The 24,355-nt window shown below is 45.6% G+C and overlaps 1 long non-coding RNA gene across 1 annotated transcript; it reads right to left on the reverse strand.

Annotated features, from left to right (window-relative positions):
• Positions 1–266: 266 nt before the first annotated feature.
• Positions 267–23,537, reverse strand: LOC139358324 (uncharacterized). Its single transcript, XR_011613092.1, has 3 exons — positions 22,661–23,537; positions 11,290–11,390; positions 267–1,236 (listed from the first exon to the last, which is right to left on the reverse strand). It is a non-coding gene; the product is annotated as an uncharacterized lncRNA (long non-coding RNA).
• Positions 23,538–24,355: the final 818 nt, after the last annotated feature.

Below are 24,355 nucleotides of genomic sequence, written 5' to 3' on the forward strand. Positions count from 1 at the left end.
CACCTAAACCACAAGTCATCGTCTTCTATGTACATAAATGACCTGTGTGGGTGATCTGGGAGACATCAAGAATATGGAGCTGGTTGCCACTTAAGATAAGATTTAGTTGGAAGAGGCAGAAATACAGAACCAGAGGAGGAACATCTAAAAACCTTCTGGAGATATTGGGAGTGGCACTGGGTTTTACTCTGAGTATCAGTCAGAACAGGAGAATTTATGCTGCGGTAATAAAAGAACCTCCCCAGCACCAATCTAAGTGAGCCACAACCACAAATGTTTATTTTTCACTATGTTGTCATCAACCTGTCTTCACTTTGGGATTCAGGCTGATGGAGCAGCTCTTATCCGGGACATTGCTGATCAATAAGGCAGAGGGGAAAAAGAAGGTGATGAACCACACATTGATTTTTAAAGTTTCCTTTCAGCAGTCTCACTTCTAATCATGCTTAATTGGTTAAAGAAAGACACCTGGTCATGTCTGAGTTCAACAGGGCGGAATGTGCTCAATGCCACAGGAGAGGTGCCAACCATGGTGAACAGACAACACACCCTACCACAGATTCTATCTTGGCTGTGGTTTGAACTAAAGTTTCCTTAAACCTTAAAGGATAAGGTAGTAACTTAATACATAGTAAAGAAGTAAATAAGTACAGAGCATGTGGGGTTTTTGTTTGTTTGCTTTCTTCCTGACCATCTACACTGTTTCAATTTATTGGAGACACGCTCAACCCTGTTCTATCCTTGTTTGTGGGGCCTAGAAACTGGTTTCCAGGAATGGTGTCTGGAAGTCAGATCTTTGGCTCAAATTGACTATGTAAGGATAGAAAGAGAAACCAGGATGCTTCTTTTCTCTGCAGACCTCCTGGCCTGGTCCGTGACCATAGCTCAGTCCTTAGGACACTGTGATCTGGACCAGCCCTAGGACACTGTGGGGCATAGGAGCAGTGATTTCCCTGGCTCCAGTCAACAATTTCACATATATCTCTCCATGATTAGTGTGTGATAGACTGTAGCCATGCTTGTTTTCTTCCAACAGAAGGAGATGTGGATACCACCTTGAAGGATACTGCAGTCTTGCCAGGGAGAAAAATAAACCCAAATATAAGGCAAACCATGATCACTGTCAAAATAGAGATCCAAGAATACTAGGTGAGGCCTGTGCCAGGGAAACCACAGTCAAGGCAGCAGGGACAGCCTCCTGGGAGTGGATGACATTGAACTGTCTCTGGATGGGCCCTGAAGGATGGAGAAGAGATTCCATTGTTAATCATTTTAAAATAATCCAATTTCACTATAGAAAATTATATCTGAAGAAGAAAAATGTTAATAATTTGGACATTCTGGACACTTCCTATATATAGACTATTTTATAAAACTGTGATGTTATTTTGTAAACTGGATTCCTTCTAGCATTATAAGTTGACTCTTTCCATAACAATAAACATGCATCTATGTTATTTTGATTTGTGACCTAGATATTCTGTTTGGATACATGATAATTTGTGTAACCAATGTTTTATTGGTGGATACTCAGGTGGCTTCCAACCTCGTGACGAGTAACGTTAGACATGCGTCATTATGCACATCCACAGTTACTACAAAAGGATCAGTTCCTGGAAGGCAAATTGCAGACTCCTAGGGCACGTACTACGTTAAGACTTTTAAAGATCTTAGGCTGTCTTGCCAACAACCCCCACCAAAAAGAAAGAAAAAGAAACAAGGAAGGAAAAAGAAAACAAAGACTGTAGACTGTCAAATTCCAACAGATGAGATTTTAACTGGAGATGAACATATGAGTGGTAAAAATGCATGCTGGAGGATGGGCATGGCACAAATGAAGGTATGAGAGCAGAAATACAGCATGTGTTTCGGTACTGCTAATCTAGAGACAAGCAGAACATCATTTCAGTCCACATTGGTCATGATGAGATCAGGTCAGTGGGGGGAACTGTCTCCTGTTCAGGCACAAAACCTCTGCTCCTTATTTTGCTTCCTCTTTCCTCATATAGCATGTGACACACAATAGGTATGTCATAAATGCTGGACTGAACTGAGTCAGCAGAGACGTCTATAACTCCGTTGCTCCCTCAAAGCCCTTTTGCCTAGACTTGTAGGATAAAAATGCAACAAAACAGAAATTGTCAGAGGAGCTTGATTTATCACAGTTTTGTGATTATGATGAAAGAATTTCATCCACAAACATCCCTTTTTCTGGCCATTTACATTCTCAATTTGGATTCTATGGCTTTTCAGAAGAGGAGGAAATATGTAATGGGATGAAAATGTGAAATACTAGTATAATCATTTATCATTTTCATTGAAGAGAGGTATTGATTCTCTGGAATGCTCATGAACCTAGGGCTGCTTCCAGAATGTAATGATTGCTCCCCCTGGACATATCCCCTCTCTACTCAGCAGGGTCATCTCAAGCCCCAGATGCTCTTCTTGGCACTAATATGAGTGATCTCTGGGGACCAGAAAAGATCCCCCACCCCCCACCCAGAAGGTGCTCTCCCTCTTCCATCTCCAAATCTAACCAATGCTTCAACGTCCCTTCTCAAGCAACAACCCCCCTTAAGCCAGCACCCATGGCTTTTCTTTCTGAACCTACTTCTGCACACAATGTAGAACCTCATGATGCCATATACTGCCATTTTCTCTCAGTGATCTCAACCTGCAACAGGAGGTACTGATTGATTGATTGATTGAGACAGGTCTCGCTCTGTTGCCCAGGCTAGTGTGCAGTGGTTTTATCTCGGCTCACGGCAACCTCTGCCTCTCGGATTCAAGCAATTCTCCTGCCTCAGCCTCCCAAGTAGCTGGGACTACAGGTATGCACCACCACACCTGGCTAATTTTTTTTGTACTTTTAGTAGAGACGGGGTTTCATCACGTTGGCCAGGCTAATCTCGAACTCCTGACCTTATGTGATCCACCCACCTCGGCTTTCCAAAGTGCTGGGATTACAGGCATGAGTCACCGTAGCTGGCCCAAGAGGTCTGTATCTATTTACTGTTGCTGCTACAACGAATCGCCACAAACTTTGGTGTAAAAGAATTCCCTTTTTTTTTTTTTTTTTTAAATCTCACAGCTCCTTGGGTCAGAATCTGGTCACAATACCCAGCTGGACCTCTGTCTGTGATCTTGTATGGTGTTAGCTGGGCTAAGTGTTTATCTGGAAGCCCTGGGGCAGGTTCTGCTCATAAGCCCATCCAGGTTGTTGGCTGAATTCAGTCCCTCTTGATTGTAGGACTAAGGCCTCCCTTCCCTTGCTGGCTATCAGCCAGGGCCCTGTCTTTTGCTGCCAGAGGCTGCGTGCATTCATTTTTGCTATTTTCCACATGATCCCCTCCAGCAATGGTGGGTCAAGTCTATCTCATGCTTTTGATATCTTTTTCTGCTGCATCATTCGAACTCCAGCTGGAGAAAGTTCTCTGCTTTTAAGAGCTCATGCCGTTCGACGGGGCTACCTGAACTATTCAGGATAATCTCACTATTTTAAGGTTTGCAACCTTAATTACATCTTCAGAATCACTTTTGCCTTGTAGTCTAACATTATCACAGGGTCCAGGGCTTAGGGTGTGGACATCCGGGAGGGTAGAGGGAGATTCTACCCAACACAAGGAGGGGATGGCAGGAATTCAGGGCTTCCTCACTGCTGGCTCTCCTGCGAGCTCTGGGATGGGCCCAGTGTTTCATCCCATCTAGCTTCACCTTTCCTCATTTTGTGGAGCTCTCTCTGAGGTCTCTGGTTCCAGCCACAGTTTAATAGGAAATTGGCTTCTGTGCAAAGAATGTCAGTTGCCTCTTCTTTTTGTATAGCACTTTGCAATTGCTAAAGCAAGGCAGGTGAGAAAACTGAACCTGAAAGAGGGCAAGTTATTTGGGGAATGACAGCATTGATAGGGCATGAGGTCACCAGTGCAGGTGAGAAGTAGGTTTCAAGTCTTCAGACTGTCAGGCCATCACTCTTTCCAAATCTGGAAAATTCTCTATGACCAGAAGCCAAGCACCTAAGGAACATATCCTCCAGGTTTCTAAGAGAACCTCAAGAGGGAAGCTGGTAAGACAGAGGAAGAGGCAGGCTATCCTGGACCCCAGCTGCTGGGAATTCGCCCTGGCGGACCTCCCCGAAATTGCATGTCACACTGGTCACTGGCATGACCTAAATGGAGAGACCATCTTGGGCACAGCTTCCCTGCATTCTGCAAGCTGACACATGGCTCTGACTTGGCCATGGTTTATCTCAGGGTGGCAGTTTGAAAGAGAGGACAGAAAGTCAGAGACCCCCCAGAACAGTAGAGCTGGGAGGCAATTTAGAGATCATCTAGTCCCAACCCCTTCCCCTGATTTTCAGTAATGGAAACTGAGTCCCACAGGTGTGGAGAGATTGCCCAGGTGAGTCACGACTAAGACGCAGCCATTCTGCCTTCCAGAGCAGAGTCCAGTCCTCAACCCTTCCTATGTCTCGGCCCTTCCTATTCAGTCATCCCGTGAGCCAGTGCTTACAAACCACAGCATTATGTTTTATGTGCCTGTGTGCACACAACTGTGCTTGTCTGTGTACACCCAGACACATACATGTGCCAGCAATCTTAGTAGAGTTATAACGATGGAGAACCTGGACTCTGGAGTCAGGTGCTCTGGGTTCAAATCCCTATAATGCTAATCTTAGGCAAGTTACTTAACCTCTCTGTGCCTCAGTTTCCTCATTTATAAAATAAAAATATAATAGTTCCTCATTTATAAAATAAAAATATAATAGTACCTACTTCATAGTGTTTTGAACCTTTTCTAAATTACTATATATAAAGGGCTTAAAACACTATCTGACAGAGTGCCAGTACTGGGAAATCACTTGGTCCTGTTATTTCCAGAAAGGTTACTGTTATGCCTGCCTATTGTTCTCTTGGTTGGGAAATAAAGTTCTAACAAAAATAATAATCCCATACAATACTCATAAACTGAAATGCCTAGCGGGGTTGGGTAGAAGTGAAAAGGGTGTGAGTGAGGCTTCTCCCTCAACTTTTACTTGATTTTCCATTTTGAAAGAGAAACACAGGGAAATATTTCTCCACTCTAGGAAAAACAACAGTGCACACCCAGTGATAGATGGTGACTGCACCTTGGCCTCAGTGTTAGGACAACAGAGAGTGGTGGGGACTGTGGTACACGGGAGAACCCAGGCCCTGTCTAAAGGTGTGGTTGCCACTCAGTTTAACTGATGATTGCCATGTGAAAATTAAGATCTGGGGTTGTCAGCTCTCCTGATTTTCTCAAGAGAGGCCAGAAATCTGCATTTTAAAAATGTAAAATGTCCCAATTATTAAATGTTGGCTCAATTCTTTGAAAACATTGGCTGAGCCAAACAAAACATCTGTGGACCAGACTCAGCCACAGCTGCCAGTACTCAATTTCTGCCTGATATTTATGTGCTGTAGTCATCATTTGTACTTAATCCAGTGGTGGCCATGTGAGTAAAATTGAGTTGCCGTCAATGGCCCCATCTAAGGATGAGATCAAAAAACCAGCTCAGAGGGTGGCAGCTCACTGCAGGTAACTGGTTAAAGAGAAAAATCTGAGATTATAAACTGGATTCTCCAAAGAAGGCTATACCCCTGTTTCTGAGATAAGTCCTTTGTTCCACTCTGGGCTTCAGTTTCCCCATTAGCAAAACAGGTAAAAAAACAAACACCCTGTCTACAACGTTGGGTTATTGTGAAGATTATGAAATTATGAATGAGGAAGTACTTCACAAACTTGAAGTCTGATGTAAGCCCACGTGAAGGGCTCTTATCACAGTGTAATCACAATAATAGCAAACGGCACGTGCTTCTTTGAATCCTTTTCTGCCGAAGGAGAATTGGTGCATTTTAGACTAGTTTTTAACTCATAGGCCAGGCAATAAACCCGAAGCATTGTTTGCAATAGCAAGAAATTGGAAATGACTTAAATGCCCATTGATGAGGGAATGGATAAACAGAGTATGTAATCCTCAGTTGAAATATTACGTGACATTCAAAAAGAATTAACTGTGAGTGTGTAAAAATACAACATGATCTGGAAAACAATACTAAATGACAAATGTGCAGAATAAGCATAGCATAATGACATTTAAGTAAATTTTTGAAACTCACCCCAAACTCTCTGCATTGTTCATGGATACCTACTTATGAATTAAAGTATATAGATATGCATCCTGGCTAACATGGCGAAACCCCATCTCTACTGAAAAATACAAAAAAGTAGCCGGCCGTGGTCGAGGGCGCCTGTAGTCCCAGCTACTTGGGAGGCTGAGGCGAGAGAATGGCGTGAACCTGGGAGGCGGAGCTTGCAGTGAGCAGAGATCACACCAGTGCACTCCAACCTAGGCGACAGAGCAAGACTCTGTCTTAAAAAAAAAAAAAAAAAAAAAGAAGGAAAAGGGAAGGAAAAAAACCACAACACTCAAAGTCATATTTAGAGCTGGGTCCAAAACTTTGGTCGAATTTTAGAACATTTTGAGAATAAAGGAATAATGGACCACAAATAATTACAGCTGTGACTGGGACCCCACTATTTGCATCCATACCCATTTCTGTGATGACCTTCATCAGGCTGAGTTATTAAGAATTCCCTTTGGCAGGGCGTGGTGGCTCACGCCTGTAATCCCAGCCCTTTGGGAGGCTGAGGCAAGGGGATCACAAGGTCAGGAGTTCGAGACCCGCCTGGCCAGCATGGTGAACCCCTCTCTCTACTAAAAAAACACAAAAAATTAGCTGGGCATGGTGGCGCATGCCTGTAGTCCCAGCTACTCAGGAGGCTGAGGCAGAATTGCTTGAACCCGGCAGGTGGAGGTCGCAGTGAGCCGAGATCATGCCATTGCACTTCAGTCTGGGCTATAGAGTGAGACTCTGTCTCAAAACAAAACAAAAAAACCTCTTCATTTCTGGGGGTCTGTACATGATTAGGCTCTTAGGCTAGTGGGTGGGTGGCTCTGATGATAAACATGGAGTGTTATTTCTCTAGTGGCTATTGGCTCAAGCAAGGTGAAGAAAGGAAGCCCAACTTCACTCCCAAATAACCCTCTTGAAACATGTATCCCTAAGTGACTTGGAAATACAGAGAGCGTCCACTTTGAGGTTTGATAAGATTGCAGGCACCATTAAAGCTCTTGAAATTCACCCCAAGTTAGAAGAAAGGCAGCTCACAGTTCTTACATCAACCAAGAAGTGTGTTTCCTGACTTTGAGAATGAATCTGGTTTTCCTGCTGGTCATGGCATTGGAGTCAAGAGTAACAATGAAGGTGGCAAATGATGGGGTGGACTGTTTTCCCAAGGTTTATGGAGTACCATCAACATTTAAGCTATCCCTCACTGCACACTTACTACCCTTATCGCAGCACTAGGCTCAGTGCCTTTCATGGTGGGACATCTGCTGTCTTTGGTTTCTTTGTTTTGCTCCTGTTGACGAATATTTCTCCTCTCCATGTGTTTCTGGTGGAGCCATTTACTATAGTACACAGTAAACCTCAGCCATTGGCCATATGACCCGAGCCTGGCCAATCACAGTTCCCCATCTTCCTGGCAGCAAGAACGAATTAGTTTAAGAGGTGGGCAGGTGACCTTTGCAGAGGATAGAGGGAATTTATCTGGGATTGCCAAGCAGATGCTGAGATAAAGAAGCATTTTCTTGGTGTTGCTAAGCTGGGGCTGCTGCGGCCATGTCCCCAACATGGGGGAAGGCCTCTCTGCAGTAGGAGGGAAAGCAGCCAGCATGCAGAAAGGCAGAGACAAGCAGAGACAAGATAAATGCAAAAAAAAAGAGTCAGCATTTAGTGGCTCAGTATTTGGCCCTCAGTTCCAGATGTGAGGCCCTTGTCCCTGCAGTTCTTCCTCAGTTTCAGTGGGCTACCTCATTATCCACTGAACAGTAGGAACCAATTGATCCCTTGTTATCCCTTCAGCAAGTTGGGTTTCTGTTGCTTGCAACCAAAAAATTCAGAAACTTAGACAATAACATCAGAATCCAAGATTCACTGAAATCTAACTGTGCAAGAGCAGGCCATATCAGTGCAGTTCACCATTGTACGTCTAGTGCTAGGAACAGCCCCTGTTCCATAATAGTTTTTCAGGAAATACTTGTTAAATGAATAAATAGTACTTAAGTATTACATCACAAAATTATTGTACAAACCCTGATAAGGAGGTGTTACTATCAGAAGTTCCCAATGGTCAAATAAGAGCTCAAGTTCACCCAGCTGGAAAGTGGCAGAGGTTAGTTTCTGACAAGATTCTTAAGCCTGGTGCTGTATCACTTCCCAGTCCGACAGTTCCCTTCCAACTGGTCTCCTTAACTGTACTCACAAGGAGAACAGGGTGATCGCAAAAGCACAGACTTAATTCAGTCACCCCCCGCTTTAGTCCTTTACTGGTTGCTACTGGTCTGCTGCAGTCAGTTGCAGAGGCTGGATTGCATCATGGGGCCATTTCCATATCATCCACCTTTCCCACTGCCTCCTATTGCCTTGGCCTCACCCTTCAGCCAAGTCCAGCTTCCAGATGGCATTTTCTTGCCCAGTGTTTTTTTTTACCCCCAAATTCTAGGAATCTGTTCCAAGTTTCTGGAAGTTATTGGATCCTTAGTTTTAAATCTTTTTCATATGCAAGCAGTTTATTCTCATTAAGAGAAATCCTATCTTCTGCTTGTTTAACTCTGTCAGTTAAATCCGTTAAGTTTATTTGTGTTTGCCCAGTGGTAATTTTTATTGAGGGAACATCTGAAACCATCTGCAGGGAGGAAGTTGAAGAAGCTCTTGGAGTGCCCCAGCTCTGTTACTGATTTTCCTGACTTCTTCACCACCCAGAACAGCTCCTTCCATCCACGGGAGGCTGACCACAGGGTTACTCATCTCTGAGTCGTTTTGAGTTTTGAATTTGGAATAATAGGAACGGCCTTAACTTTTGAGATTTCATATTGTGTGCTTTTTTTTATTGCAAGGTGTTTCAGAGAGAGAGAGACAGAGAGAGCCCTAAATAGCTAGGTTTAATGATTTCCAGTGCAACATACTAGGGAGCACAGGCAGAAGGAACAGAGTCCCTGTTTTCTGCCTTCAGATAAAGGGAAAGGATGCAGAATCCATCCTTCTGGGTGTGATCATTCTGTCCTCTGAGTTTCTATTGCATTTTGTACCTCTACCAGACCCCTGGCACTTCCCCCGTCAGGTCACCTTCATCTGCCTTATTCCCCTACTGGACTCTAAAAGCCTTGAGTGAAGACTTTGTATCATTCATTGTGATGTGTATCATTCATTGTAATATTGGACCCCCTGGTTTATCCAATAGAGTGTTTTGAGTAGAGAAACTCTTTTTAGTGTTTGGTGAATGGTGAAGGAATGAATGAGTGGGTGAATTCATGAATACCATTCCCTGAATATAGCCACTGACTTCCCAGAATGGGTACTGTCATCGCATAACTGAGACAACCACATGTGAATAGCCCTGGGGTTCCAGGGAAAAGATTATTGTTGCATTATCATTATTCCTGTTTTATAAGGTTTTTTAACATTTATTTGCTTAACTTCATTTTCTTTAAGGAAAAAAAAAAAAATACTGACCTAACTAATCAAAAGTCTTGCAGCCGGGCATGGTGGCTCATGCCTGTAATCCCAGCACTTCGGGAGGCCAAGGTGGGTGGATCACCCGAGGTCAGGAGTTTGAGACCAGCCTGGCCAATATGGTGAAATCCCTTCTGTACTAAAAATACAAAAAAAATAGCTGGGTATAGTGGTGTGTGCCTGTAATCCCAGGTACTTGGGAGGCTGAGGCAGGAAAATCACTTGAACCCAGGAGGTGAAAGTTGCAGTGAGCCGAGATGCGCCACTGCACTCCAGCCTGGATGACAGAGCAAGACTCCATCTCAAACAAACAAACAAACAAACAAAAAAAAGTTTCTTGCATTGGTTCTTTCAATACAAATAGCATTTCCAAATGATGTAGAACAAAGATAACCATAATCACAGAACAAGGCAGCTCAAAAAGACAAACTTTACATTTCAGGGCAGAAAAAAAAAAAAAAAAAAAAGAAAACTCAGACAAAACTTTGCCTGTCAACTCCCCTCATTCCCATCCAGAGTTTTTAGAATCTCATTTTGACTTAAAAGAAGTTTGTGATAGATTGAGCTTTCAACTGTGATCTGGGATGTCAAGATAGGTAGTAATCTATCCATTCCTGGAGGTAGGCAAGTAGAAGTTGGATGACTACCAAAGAGGAAAATAGAACAGGAAATAACAACTAGAATCCAGTGAAAAGTCTAACAATATGATCTAGGAACAGAGAAATGGCAAATTCAACTCCAAAACTGATAAATAGAATGAGTAGTGGAAAATAACAGAAGATTTAGGCTTAGACAGTCCTGAGACTGAATCTTAGCTCTAGTATTGGATAGCTGTGTGACCTTCAGGAAATTACATAACTTCTTTGATTAAACAAGATATACATCATAAAGAATCTAGCACAGTGCCTGACAGAGAGTACGTTAAACTATGCTAGCATCTTTTATTTGTTCTTATAAGAGGAGGAGGATCATAGTAGATTGCAAAATTGACCCCAGATTCCTTCTATCCCTAAAATCATATGCATTTGCAACATGACATTACCTCTCCTCTCATCTAGAGGTAGAGTCTCTCCCCTGGGGGCTTTGGGTGCAGTCACATGAATTGGCCACTGAGGTCTTGGCAAATGTGGCACAAGCAGAGGTTTAGAAAGGACACTTGGGAACCCTGAAACTGACCATGTGAGTGAGTCTAATCTAGCCTCCTCGATCTGGGGAGAGCCAAGTAACAGATTCTCCCACTCACTCTAGCCAATATATGAGTGAGGCCATCCCAGACCTCGCAGCCCCCAGCTGACCCACTACCTGACTGTAGAACTACGTGGTTGACCCAGAGACCCTGGAACAATAACAGAATAATTCTTGTTTTCAGTTACTAGAGTTTGGGGTGGTTTGTTATGCAGCAAAAGCTAACTATTACAAGTAGGTTCAAAAAAGTATCTAATTAGAAATAATCAGGATCAACGAGTAAATGGAATTTGCTTTTCCGAAACTCATTTGGTAGGTGACTTTGCCATAATGTAGATATATCTCTTGACACAAGGGCCATCTGTGTGAATAGAACTGTCCAAAACATAGTTGAATTGTCTGTCAGGCTTTTAGCTAATTTAATCTACAGAAATGCATGTTATGTCCAGAACAATTAATTTTAATGCTTTGGCTGCTAAATGCAAAAAGAAATTTAAGCCATATTTACACAAGTGCTGTGTTCCCTGGAGACCCTGCAGGTCCTCCTGGAGCGGAGGCTGGCTGGGGACATCACTGGTGTTCTTTCTCTAGGAAAGGCGGCTGTGATCCCTGGGAAAAGCAAAGAAATATTCAAACATTATTTAGAGCCCACTTTAATATTACCTAAAAAGCACCATGCACAAGCTTTGATGTCTTGGCTGAGTAGAAATAACACTTCCCTCATCAAAAAAGTTGTTTGATCCCTGAATTCTGGTTTTTTTTTTTTTCTTTTGAGATATTAACTCAGAGCATTTCAGTCTCCCCTGGGTATGAAGTGATGAAAGGGGGCAGTTGATTTAGTGAATAAAGTTATTTAACGTCATTATTTTTGCAGCCCTAAAAGGGGGGGACTGTCCCTTTTCTGTTGGCAATTCTAGGGTTGCTGCCCTGCCTGCCACCATCCCACACAGCCCCTGGACATGATCTCACACATGGTAATAGTTCTTCTGTCCTCCAGGACCCTGGGTATCCACACAATGACCAGAGTGATCTTTTAAAATACCGAACCATGTGATTCCCCCGCTCCAAAATCTGCAATAGCTCCCTATTGCCTAGGCCACAGAGACCCATCTCCTTTCCCTGTTGCCTTTGTTTCTTGCTGTAGCAAAATCCCACAAACTGGGTGGCTTAAACAACAGATATTCAAGGTCTCACATTCTGGAGTCTGAAACCAGGGTGTCAGTAGAGCTGGATCCAGCTCTGAGGGCTGGGAGGATCCATCGGTTCTCCATCTTCTCCTAGTCCTTAGGCATTCCTTGGCTTATAGATGGCATTATCCCTATGTCTTCACTTCAACTTTGTCTGTTTCTGTGTCCTTCTTATCAGGACTCAGTCATACTGGGTTAGGGCCTGCCCTAATCACCTCATCTTTTTTTTTTTTTTTTTTTTTTAAGAGACTGTGTCTCAGTCTGCAATGGCACGATCATAGCTCACTGCAGCCTTGAACTCCTGGGCTCAAGCGATCCTTCCGCCTCAGTCTCCCAACTAGCTGGGACTATAAGTGTCTGCCGCAACGCTCAGCTAATTAAAAAAAGTTTTTGTAGAGACAAGGTCTTGCTGTGTTGTGCAGGCTGAAGTACAGTGGCCCAGTCATAGCTCACTATAACCTCGAACTCTGAGGCTCAGGCAATCTTCCTGCCTCAGCCTCCTTGCTAATTTTATTTATTTATTTATTTTTTGTAGAGACAAAGTCTCCCTATGTTGCCCAGGCTGGTCTCAAATTCCTGGGCTCAAGCAGTCCTCCCACCTCAGCCTCCCGAAGCATGAGATTATAGGCATGAGCCACCACATCCAGTCTAGTAACGTTATTTTAACTTGATCTTCAAAGACCCTATTTCCAAATAAGGTCACATTCACAGGTACTGGGGGTGGGGCGCAGAACTTCAACATCTTTTGCGGAGGAGACAATTGTGCCCATAGCAACTGTGTCTTAAGGCCCTTTGTAGGCTGAACCCACACTCTCCACCCTGGAACAGTCCCTGTGCCTTCACAATTCTGGCTGCAACATCATCAGGCATAGTTATTTACATTTGAGTTCAAATTTCTCTTCTGCAACCCATTAGGTCACTAATCTTCTCTGTGCCTCAATTTCTTCTTCTTTAAAATGGGAATAAAACTAATACCCACCCCAGGGCAATTATTTGGAGGGTTAAATGAACTTATGCAAACAAAGCCCTCTGAATAGTGTCTGGCTCCTAATAAGTGTTCAGTGAAGATTCATTACTATTATTTTTATGTTTTTTGAAGTTCTCCTTCTTTTCTTCCCCTCCAATGAGGCTCACTCTTTCGCTGTCCCCAGATACGAGGTTGGGGCATCCCAAGGTCACACTGCAAGTCCACAGCAATAAACCCCAGACCTCTTCCCTGAATCCAGCACTGGTTCCACTGCCCCCCACCACCCGCCCTGCCCCAGGCCTCCCCTGAACCTTCCACATGCCGCCCACACTCTTCGGCTCCTTTCTGCATTCCCAAATGGTTCCAAGGTTGAACCATGAAAACCTTCATGTACTTAAAAACCCAGCTTCCAATCCGAGTTAAATGTGCCCTGAGTGTTAGCAGCCGTTGTTCTGTTATGTGTTAATTTGTCACTGGGGATATGGAGGGGATGGGAAAAGCGTGGAGCACTAGAAAATGGTTTGCCCCCGTCTTCATCCGCATCCTAATTATTCCACACCTTTTAAATAGAGGAAGTATTAGCATTCCTAAACTGTGTAGGGGTCTGATTGAAATAATGTCTCCTGAATTACTTTTCCATAAACTGAAAAAATAAATAAATAACTGGGAAGCGCCCCAGACACAGCCTCCTCCCAGGCTTGTTGCCTGGCCAGGGCCTGAGATGTTACCTGTTCTTTCTGTTCCTAATCCTCCCATCCTTCCACATTATGCTCTTCCCTCTGGGCCCAGGTCATGTGAACCCTCCTCCTTCAGGAAGGCTTCCTTGACAGCATCCTTTCCTGGTTCCCACCAGTCTTGGCTGTTGATTCTCTTGAGTAGAACTCCTGTTGCTCTATGCAGCTGGCCCTTCCAGCTTGGGTGCTACTAGCTCAAGGACAAAGCCCCATTGGAAACTTGTCTTGTCCTCTCTGTCACTGCCGGCACAAGCCCTGGACCCCAGGAAGGTCCTGCTATACAGCTATTTACTTACCTTGGCAAAAGGGTAGACAGCCTGACATTTCAGTGTGTCACAGCCCCTCCTACTGTCTCCAATTCCAGCCACCCCTCCAGATACGACTACTCCAGAGGACTCAGCTAGCGTCAGTGAAATGGAGAGTGGAGCTTCAGATACAAGGAACATTTTCCCAATAGCCAGTGGTCTCATCACAGAATGAGCTGCCTTGTAAGATACAAGGTTCACCACCCCTCGGAGCTTCAGAGCAGCAGATGGGAGGCCCTCTGGGTCTCCAACGTCCCATGGCTCCAGGTCCCGTGACACTAGAGTTCCATTCTATATTTCATGTCATTCTTTGCAAAGGAAACACCGGTCCCTTTTATTAGCTCCCAGGCCATGCATTAAGAAGGAAATCTGTAGCCACTTTGTTAAAGGTGGTACAAACAGAACATCTCACATTTCAGAGCTGTCACTCCACTGAGAGTCCTTCACATAAACAACGAGGTCCTCGTGGGTTTGATGGCAACACAAACACCACTTGTGACTCAATTAAGGAAGCAGTAATTAAAAAGGGGGAACAGCATGCAGTCTCTCCAATCGTGTTTTCCCACTGAGGCCTGGGCTGCTGACGGGCAGAATCTAGGGGACCTATGGGGGATCTTTGCTGGGGCCTGTGCCTCTGGTCTGGCCAGAGCTTGCCCAGGGTGAAGTGGGGAGAGAGAGAAGACATGGACACATGGGCCTTGACCTCAGCTAGTGACCCATCTCTCACACCAGCAAGTGGTGTAAGTTAATAAATTTTCTTTTTCTAAATTAACCGAGTGCATCTAAGGAGAAAATCATTGATCCCAGAGATTAGTGGTAATGTCTTGGTTTTCAAATAACAATAGCCAATATCTTTTATTTTTACTATGTTCCAGGCACTATTGTAAGAAGTTTATAGGTACTAAGTCATAACAACCCCATGACATAGCTACCTTTATTAACTGTATGTTTCCAGATGAGGAAACTGAGGCACAAGCCCAAGGTCTTTCAGCTAAGAAGAGGCAAAGCTGGGATTTAAACACAGAGTCTGGCTCTAAAGCCCACCCTTAAGCACCATAATCAATGCCTCTTACTTTCTGAAATTTCCTGGCCCTGGCCCTCCTAATAGTCAGTTTTACCATTTTTTTTTAACATTTTTTTTTCCAGGAACTGTGCTGTGCACTTCCGGTGGAGGATCTCATCTTATGAAGTATGTTCTGTAATTACCTCCATTTTACAGGTGGAGAAACTGAGGCTCTTGGAGATTAAGTGCCATTCCTCACCTAACTAAGTGACAGGGCCTGGAATCAAATCCGTATCTGCAACTCCAAATATTCCATCCTGCATTTCTGACTCCCACCTGTGAGTATTAGAAAGCCAAATAGTGGACTAACAGGTATTTTCCATTTGTCTCTTGGTAGGATATGGGTGTGGGAAGAGAGGACACAATAAGATGCTCCTGTCCTTGAGGGTTGCTGTAGACTGAATTATGTTCCCCTCCCAAATTCATACATTGAAGCCCTAATCCCCAATGTGACTGAATTTAGAAATAGGAATTTTAGGAGATAATTAAGGTCATAAGGGTAGGACTCTAATCCAGTAGGATTAGTGGCCCTGTAAGAAGACAGAGATGAAGATCTCTCTCTCTCTCTCTTTCTCTCTCCATGTACACCTACCAAAGAAAGACCATGTGAGCACACAGCCAGAAGGCAGACATGTGCACTCCAGAAAGAAAGCCTTCATCAGAACCATTCTGGTACCCTGATCTTGATCTTGAACTTCCAGCCTCCAGAAATGTGAGAAAAAAAATTTCTGTAGTTTAGCAACCCAGTCTATGGTATGTTGTTATGGCAGCAGAGCTGACTAATCCAGGGGTATTTTTGAAGTATTAAGGCCAATGTATTGTGGCAAGCAAGGAATATGGAATATGGCTGAGCCATCATCCATCCTATGGTTGGATAGATGGATGCATGGATGGATGGATGGATGGGTGGATGGATTGATTGAATGGATGAGAGATGGCTGGTTGTTTGAGCGGGTGGATGGATAGGTAGATGAGTAGATGGGTAAACAGATAAATAGGTGAACAGATGAATGGGGGGATGAATGGATAGATGAATAGAGGGATGACGGATGATTGGTTGAGTGAGTGGATGGATGGATAGGCAGATGGGCAGATGGATGAACAGATAAACAGATGGACAGATGAATGGGTGGATAGATGTGGATGAATTTGGATGGATGGATGGAGGGATGGACGGAGAGACAGATGGAACGCTGGGTATACATGTTATTCACCCAGAGTTAGGGGCAGTGCCCCTGGATCAGCACTGCTCTGGGGACTATTCCAAATCCATCTTGGTAGCTTTTCCCACCATTGCCTCTCAAGTTTCATGGATGACTGACAGCATGGAGAAGAGCCCTCATGGGTGTCAAAGAATATGGATGTCTCTCCAAGAGCTATTGCTCAGATTGCATGATCAGTGGATTAACATCAGTCCCATCCCCACCAGGCAGCTCTGACTAACACAAATACACAGAACAGCCGCATCCTGAAATTACTCCAATGTATGCTTTCAATTCTACAAATCACATCCTCTGAGTGATGGGCAGGATGTTGTCTGGGAAGATTAACAGCTGTGGGAATCATGCTGGTGGTTCTGGATCCAGGCTTACCTGAGGGCTTGGCAAACATTCTGTACACCTATTGTGCACTGGCTCTGAGACGGGTACTGGGGACAGAGGTGAACAGGACCCCATATCGCACTGGAGAAGTGCTAAGTCTGGGAATGGTTTAGGAAGCCTCCTCCCTCAATCCTCAGAGGCTCAGCAGGCTCATACATGTCCCTGTTGACCCTCACCTCCCATCTCCACCTCACCTAAACAAACTGCAGGAAGACAATTCCCTCCTCGCAGAGGGAACAGAGCACTAAACAAAGGGGAAGGGAAAGCAGCGTCCAGGAGGACAGGAGACTTCAAAACAAAGAATGCTCAAGGGACACGTCCAAAGGGCTGAATAAGAGGAAGAGAAGGAGCAACACTGGATCAGAAAGCTAGAGCAACTTTTATTTTCTGGGGAGGAGTAGGGTGGGGCAAGGCATTGGTTGGGTAGGGACGAGAAGCTTAAACAGGAGGCAGGGCCCAAAGAGGCAAGCAGGCAGAGGGAGTGACTCGCTCTTCAGAGCACCAGAGATATGGGGCAGGCAGGGAGGACCACTGAGACAGAGCACCAGAGATACGGGGCAGGCAGGGAGGACCACTGAGACAGAGCACCAGAGATACGGGGCAGGCAGGGAGGACCACTGAGACAGAGCACCAGAGATACGGGGCAGGCAGGGAGGACCACTGAGACAGAGCACCAGAGATATGGGGCAGGCAGGGAGGACCACTGAGACAGAGCACCAGAGATATGGGGCAGGCAGGGAGGACCATTGAGACAGAGAGTGGTAGCCACGGCACTTTGCTGAGCACCATGCACCCAGCACACCGTGACACGCCACACACGTAAAATCAAGTCCAAAAATGCTAGTAAAGTGTTTAGCCCAGTGCCAGGCCCATGGAAAGAACAATCCTGTGGAATGGACTGTATCTTTCCTCTTTTTTCATTTAAAATGATATATTAAAGGTCAGAGAACTAGAGTTTCAAGCCCTTGGTCCTGCCACAAATGGGCCAGAGCCACTATTCCTGCCCAGGTCTGTATGATCCAAGGGCTGTGCCCTTCACCCCCAGTTTTGCTACCTTCCGAGGAGAGTGCTGAAACTGACAACATCCACCAACCTCTCTGGGTCAACATCAATTTCCTTGTTGTAAAATGGGTTGTCTAGGGATTCAGGGTTGAAGGAATCAGTGTGACGAAGAAGTATTTGTCAAGTGGGGTGCATTATGCAAGTTTGTGGGGTGTGGCTGCTAGTTAGAGGCAGCAAAGGGAGGAAACAAGGGCAGTAAACATTGGTATAGCTCTTAGTATATGCCAGGCACTGCTCTGAGTATCGTTCATGATATGAACCCATTCAATCCTTACCTCATCCCTAAGAGTGGGGGGACTATAATCATCTTCACTTTACAGGAAACCAGTGGCACAGGGCATTAGGTAACCTTCCCAGTGTCCCATGGCTGCACCCGCAGAACCAGCTCCCACACTCGGCCATCGCCTCGAGGCCCAAGCTCTTCCCTACTCCAGGCTGCATGGCACAGCAGAAACGCAGGCCTGGTGCCAGACAGGCAGTGAGAAGCCTGGCTTGGCTTAATAGTTCTGTGCCTTTTGCAACTCACTGAACCTCTCTGGGACTATTTATTTCTAAAATGGAGATTTAAATGCAAGTACCCAGCTCACATGGGCCTATCAGGAGGATTTCAGGACGTGATGTAGGTAAAACACTCAGCTCCATGTAAGCGCTAAATGAATGGCAGCAGCTATGATGGTGAGGAGGAGGAGGAAAAAAGGAGGAGGAGGGAAAAAAAAAGAGAAGGAGGAGGAGGAAGAAAAGGAGGAGGAAGAAGAAAAGGAAGCAGAGAAAGAAGAGAAAGAGGAGGAGGGGAATGTGGATACCCACTGCCTACTAAGACTCGTTATTTCTGGCCTCTCCCTCGGCTTAGATGAGCCAATCTGCCATGGCAAACAAAGGCAAGAAGGGCCCAGTCAGCCACAGTTCCCATGCAGGGGGCTTCTCTCCCCCATTTCCCCCTGACAGCCCTTTCCTTGATCCCAACAGCCCCCAAAGCCCCAAGTATAAGAAGCCCCATAAACAAATCCATTTAAGGCAAGGTCATCCTTTGGGCCTGTAAATCAATAGGCTTTCCATGGCCATTTGCAGAATCAAAGGCATAGTCAGCTCCAGATAATGCATCATGCTGGAGAGGCCAGGGGGCGGGAGCTGTCATCTCCATTCCATGAGCACGAAAATCTGTGTCTTCTGGGCCCTGGTTCTAGTGTCACTGAGGGCTCCCCACTTGGTTTCTTGCATGAACCAACATGGGGCAAGTGGCTATGGCTGCTGTGAGCGTGTGTGTGTAGAGAAAGAGATTTGTTGTGTCAGTTTTTTGTTTGTTTGTTTGTGTCTTTTTCCCTAAGAGGCCATCAGCATTCTGGCAGCGTCCTGAGAAATTCATCAAATTATTTAACCTTTGCTGGAATAAATAATACATGTGCTTTCTCAGGATTTATTCTGATTAAGCCGTTCTGGAGTGGTGCCAGGCCTGAGCCCGCCCCAGGAAAGGCAGGAAAGAGGCTGGTGGCACAGGATAGGAAATCAGGAGGCCAGCTGAGGGCTGGATGGAAGGGGGCCGATGAGGCTGGAGGGCCCTTGTGGCAGAGATGGACCCCTGTGAGCCCCTTCAGGTTAGTGGGTCATTGAGGAAGAAGATGAGCTCCGTCAGCCTCTGTCTCTCCACCTATAGGCTTTCTACCTTCCTCTGGACATGAGAAGGGAGGTACCGTGGAAAGAGGGCTGAATTGGGGTTTGAAAATGTGGCTTAGAACTGCCAAGTGACCACCTGCATGTCTGGGAGTCTGAGAACCAAGCAGACCTGGGTTTGAAACCCTGCTCCACTCTGCCATCTGCTTCCATATGCACTTCCCAGAGGGTGCTTGGGAAGCACAGGATCTGCCCCCGTGGGTGCTCACCTTGATACTAGGTTGCTAGTATCAAGATGCTACTAGGTGATACTAGGTTTTGAGTATTCACTTCGATACTAGGTTGGAACATATTAAACTGACAGGAGACCAGCTTTAACCTACAAAAGGACCATTTCATATAACTCTACCTATATATGCATGGAGTGATGATAATTAGAAGCACTAACATTGAGAGCTTTCTACATGCTCTAATCTATATGCTTTCAACAAACAACCTTCTTTTAACTTTAGTCCTATGAGATCTATATCATTATTATCCTCATTTTATAGCTAGGGAAACTGAGGCCCAGAGAGGTCAGGAGCCTGCTCAAGATCTAGTTGACAGAGGGCTGAGCTGGGATATGAACACAGTCTAGCCTCAGAACTCCTGTCAATGATATACCATGATGTCATTTCTGCTTCACATTCCCTGGGAGGACATTGTCACTGGAAAAGGCTAGAAAAGGCTCTAGATTTCCAGAGTGGATTGCCTACGTGGAGGGTAAATGATATACAAAGGAAATAAACTGCAAAATCTAGGCCCATCAGTGACATGAGATTTGCAAGAACTTGATTTCAGTGAGAATCTAGATAATTTACAGAGACTTCAAAAGCGGGGAATCAGAGTGACTGGAATTTTTGCATATGTAGAGGTGTTGGAGATCCCAGTAATGTTCTAGAGAGATCTAGAAGCCAGCCACAGCAATCACATCTCTAGAAAAGGTTCTGGATTTTAGAAAAAGGAGATGCCTCTTTGGCTTGTGGAGCAACAGATATGGAAGCCTGCAAGTCTTAGAGGTCAGTACAGAGGACCTAGGACAGAGCTGGTCTAACCCCAGAGGTGAGAGGTGGGGCCCGGGAAGGAGGCCTCACTTTCCTTCCTGGGGCCTCAGTTTCCTCTGCTGCTGAGTTGGTGGGTGGCCTCTCTCCACAGTCCCTCTGAGCTGTACCATGCTGTAATCACCATCCTGCAATCTCCAGGCATCTACACAGTCAAGGAGAGCAGGAAGCGGCTCTGGGGCAAGTCAGCTTGGATCCTAATCCGCTGCACCACTGAGCAGCTGTGTGACCTTGGGCAGGTGACCTGACTCCTCGGCACTCATTTCTTTATCTGCCTCAACACGGGGAGCAGTAATTCCTACCTCTAGGGTAGTAGGTTTGGTTAAACAAGAGGATTCCGTAGAGTGGCTAGCTATGAGTGGGGATTCCAGAAGTAGCAGCTGCCGTCTGGATGGCCAGGAAGGCCTGGGCAAGGACAGAGGGAAGAGAGGAGAACATAAATACCAGAACCCCGGGGAGTGTCCCAAGAGAGGAGGCAGTGGGGTGCTGGCTAGGACCCCAACTTCCCCCCTCCCCACAGAAAACCTCAGCATTCCTACAAGTGCCAGTGGGCTCTGGCCCCTTGCTCAGGAGCAGAAACCTGGGTTTGGAAAGATTCGCAATTGCCCAGCGATAACCCCAAATAATCTTTCTTGAAACCACATATCATTTTCCTCTTAAAGAAACGCAATCTCTAATTAGAGTTTCCTCTGAGCATTTTCTCTTTGAAAAAAATTAAAAATGTATAAACCCTCCTGTATCGTGTATGTATATTTCATTGCTGCATAATTGGGATCTTTGTCAGTAACTGGGGTAGCGAGCGACAGCCTTTTAATCGGCTACAGATGCTAATGTAGAGAGAGACATTTTCCTCCTCTTTCCTCAACTGTTCCAGCCAGAGACTAGAGTCCTCCCTAATAAGTATTTATGTCAAAATCTTTTTTGGGGAGTGGGGGGAGAGAGAGCAGCTGTAGCATAGTTGAAAGACGTGGCTCTGATTACAGTCGCCAGCCAAAGCGGGGGGGATCACTTTTAGAGTGAAACAGTGTTAATCAAGTTAATCACAAAACCCGTGCTATAATTGCTTCTGCTCTCAGACAAAATTTTACTTTTATCTAAATTACTAAAGTGAGGAGAGAGCAATCCACTCTAATTTAGCTTTTGAGCTAAGGAGAAAGCGTGTGTGGAAGGCTGGAGAGGTTTTTAAACATCAGGAGAACTCATGCCATGGAATTCAACTCTCCTCCTCCTTCCCTCCCTCCCTCACTACCTCCTCCCACCCTCCCTTCTTTCCTTCAAGACAGCTTAGTCCAATGGTTGAAAGCTTGGACTCCTGGATCTGCCACTTAAGGCTGCGTTAACAAGTTCCTTGGTCTCTCAGCGTCCTCAGTTTCTTCATCAGTGAAATGGGGATGATCTGCCTCAAGATTGTGGGACAGATTAAATGAATTGACAAGGATGACATGCTTGGCATGTGCTTGGCATGTGCATGTGCCCACACGCATACACACCCTAACACTCAAGAAGTGTTAGTTGGTATTGTTAGCTCTCCATTTTTCCTTCCTCTCTTCCTTCCTTTGCCTCTGCCCCCTCTCCTTCCTCCAACCCCTCTCCCTTTCCCTTCTTTCCCTCCTCTCTTCTCTCTTCTTCTCCTCCCCTCTCTCTTCTCCTTCTCTCTCCCCTCCTGTCTTCTGACTCCTACCTCCTGTTACCAAGCACTCACTCTGTATGAGGCATGACCTGTCTTCAGAGACTCACAGTCTGGTTCTCAATCAGTTCAAATACAAGCAGGGAATGAGTCAGGCCTCAAGGTAACAAAAAAAGAGCTATGGGTTTGGCCCAGAGGGGACCCCTTCTTCCAGAGGCGACATCCAGAAGGGCTGAATGGAAAATGTGGTTTTGCACCTGGGCATTGAATGACACAGCTACAGTGACATAACATAGAGTTATGAGGGTGGGGGAACTGGGTCAGATAGAAGGACCAGCGTGAGCAAAGGTCTGGAGCGGGGAGCAGACAGTTCAGGGATGCCGTGGCAGTGCTGGGTGCCATCGGCTGGGACTCAGTCCTGATGACAGGCCCAAGCTATCATTCCTGCCCTGTGCAGCCCTCAAGTTTCATCCAGGTCAGCTCTGAACATGGGCAGAAGAGAGGTCTTACTTTCCTCAACCTCCAGGAGACCCCGGGTTGGGTCCCGCAATGGCCACTCATTGTGTATGAACATAATCCTGTCGTCATCAGCTGTCATACCCCACCTCCCCTCCTCCAGCCTCACTTTCTCCTGCAGCAGCCTCTTGGGGTCTTCCAAATTCATGCTTAGTCCAACGAGGAGCGGATGCCATCCAACTTGCCCGGAAACACAGATTAGAGAAAACACACACAGTCAATTTAACTGGCAATTAAACAGGCTCCCCTATGTAATTAGCGTCAAGACAACTCACAATTACTACAGGGCGCACATTCGCAGCCGACGCTCCACATTTATATAGAGCGACAATTACTGGGCGCTAATATCTTAACAGGAAGCAGAGGAAATTTGTGAAACCATTTCAAGGAGGCAGCCCATCTTATCCCTTTGCACTGTAAATAACTCCTTTGTAAATGCAACTGTAAAATTAAAGAGGGAAGGCTTGAAATGATGCAGATGAGGAAAAATATTTACTCTGTTGAAAGTAAGTGATTGCTATTTTGAGATGACTGATTTCAGGAGACTAACTAGTTGTGCCATATTAGTAATAACAAACACACATGCTGAAGGCTTCCCTTGTGCCAGGCCCATTACGGACTTTCTTGTATCTGGGTTTCACAATGACTGTCTCACAGAGACGGGGAACCGAGGTCAGGGAGGTGAAGAAGCTTGCCAAGGTCACACAGCTCACAAGGCAGGCAGCAGGACATAAACCCGGGTCTGACCCCAAAAGCTTCATACAAAATCCACCTTGCACATTGCTTCTGTCTGTGCCACCTGAAAGAGCTCCCACGTCCACTCCCAAAGACTAGCAAATGGGGAAGGCAAAGGCCCAGAGAGGAAGGGGTTTGCCCCGGGTCATACAGCAAGTTCATGGCAGAGTGTGGCCTGGATCCCAGGTGGCTCATCACTGGCCCTCTGCACTGTAACCTATAGTATATACAGAAAATGATGCCTATGGAAAGCCACCAATGAATGTCCCTTCTGGTAAGACCATCTGCCCTAGATCTGCCTTGTAGGTCTGAGGTCCTTGTTCCCAGGAAGAGAGAGGCCTGAGATGGCTTCAGGGTCAATAGATTCCACACAACATAATCAAACAAGAGAACATGTGAAACCAGCAAACACTGCACTGGGCACACAGTAAACATTTTCCTTTCTCTTCCCTTCTTTTAACCTTTAGAAATACCCCCGAAAGGAATAGCAACAATCCCGTAAATTAGGAATTCAGCAATTAGGAATATTTGGCCAGATATAATATACAAGCTTAGCTCATCAAAGGACTTCAGCAGTAAAATCTACCCACCCCAAAGCCTGTGTCAAGTTGGTGAATATATCAGTTAGCTACCGCTGCGTAACAAACCTCCTAAAAACTCAGAAGCTTAAAAACAGTGACATATTATCACTTCCCCATCTACTGGTCAGCTGGGGCTTGATCTGGGCTGAGCTTTGCTGGGTGCCCCTTCTTCTTGCCACAGGTCTGTGACTCAGCAGGCAGCTTTGCTCCACGTGTCTCTCAGTCTTCTTGGACCAGCAGGTTGGCTGGGGCACAATCCTCTCATAGAGCTGGTAGAGGCTTAAGGGTGTAAGCAAGGCCAGGTGCAGTGGCTCGTCTGAAATCCCATCACTTTGGGAGGCTATGGTGGGCAGATCACTGGAGGTTAGGAGTTTGAGACTGGCCCAGCCAACCTGGCGAAACCCCGTCTCTACTAAAAATACAAAAACTAACTGGGTGTGGTGGTGCCTGCCTGTAATCCCAGCTACTCAGGAGGCTGAGGCAGGAGA

Source organism: Macaca nemestrina, chromosome 14 (genome assembly GCF_043159975.1).
Source record: "Macaca nemestrina isolate mMacNem1 chromosome 14, mMacNem.hap1, whole genome shotgun sequence".
In the NCBI taxonomy this organism is placed as follows: domain Eukaryota; kingdom Metazoa; phylum Chordata; class Mammalia; order Primates; family Cercopithecidae; genus Macaca; species Macaca nemestrina.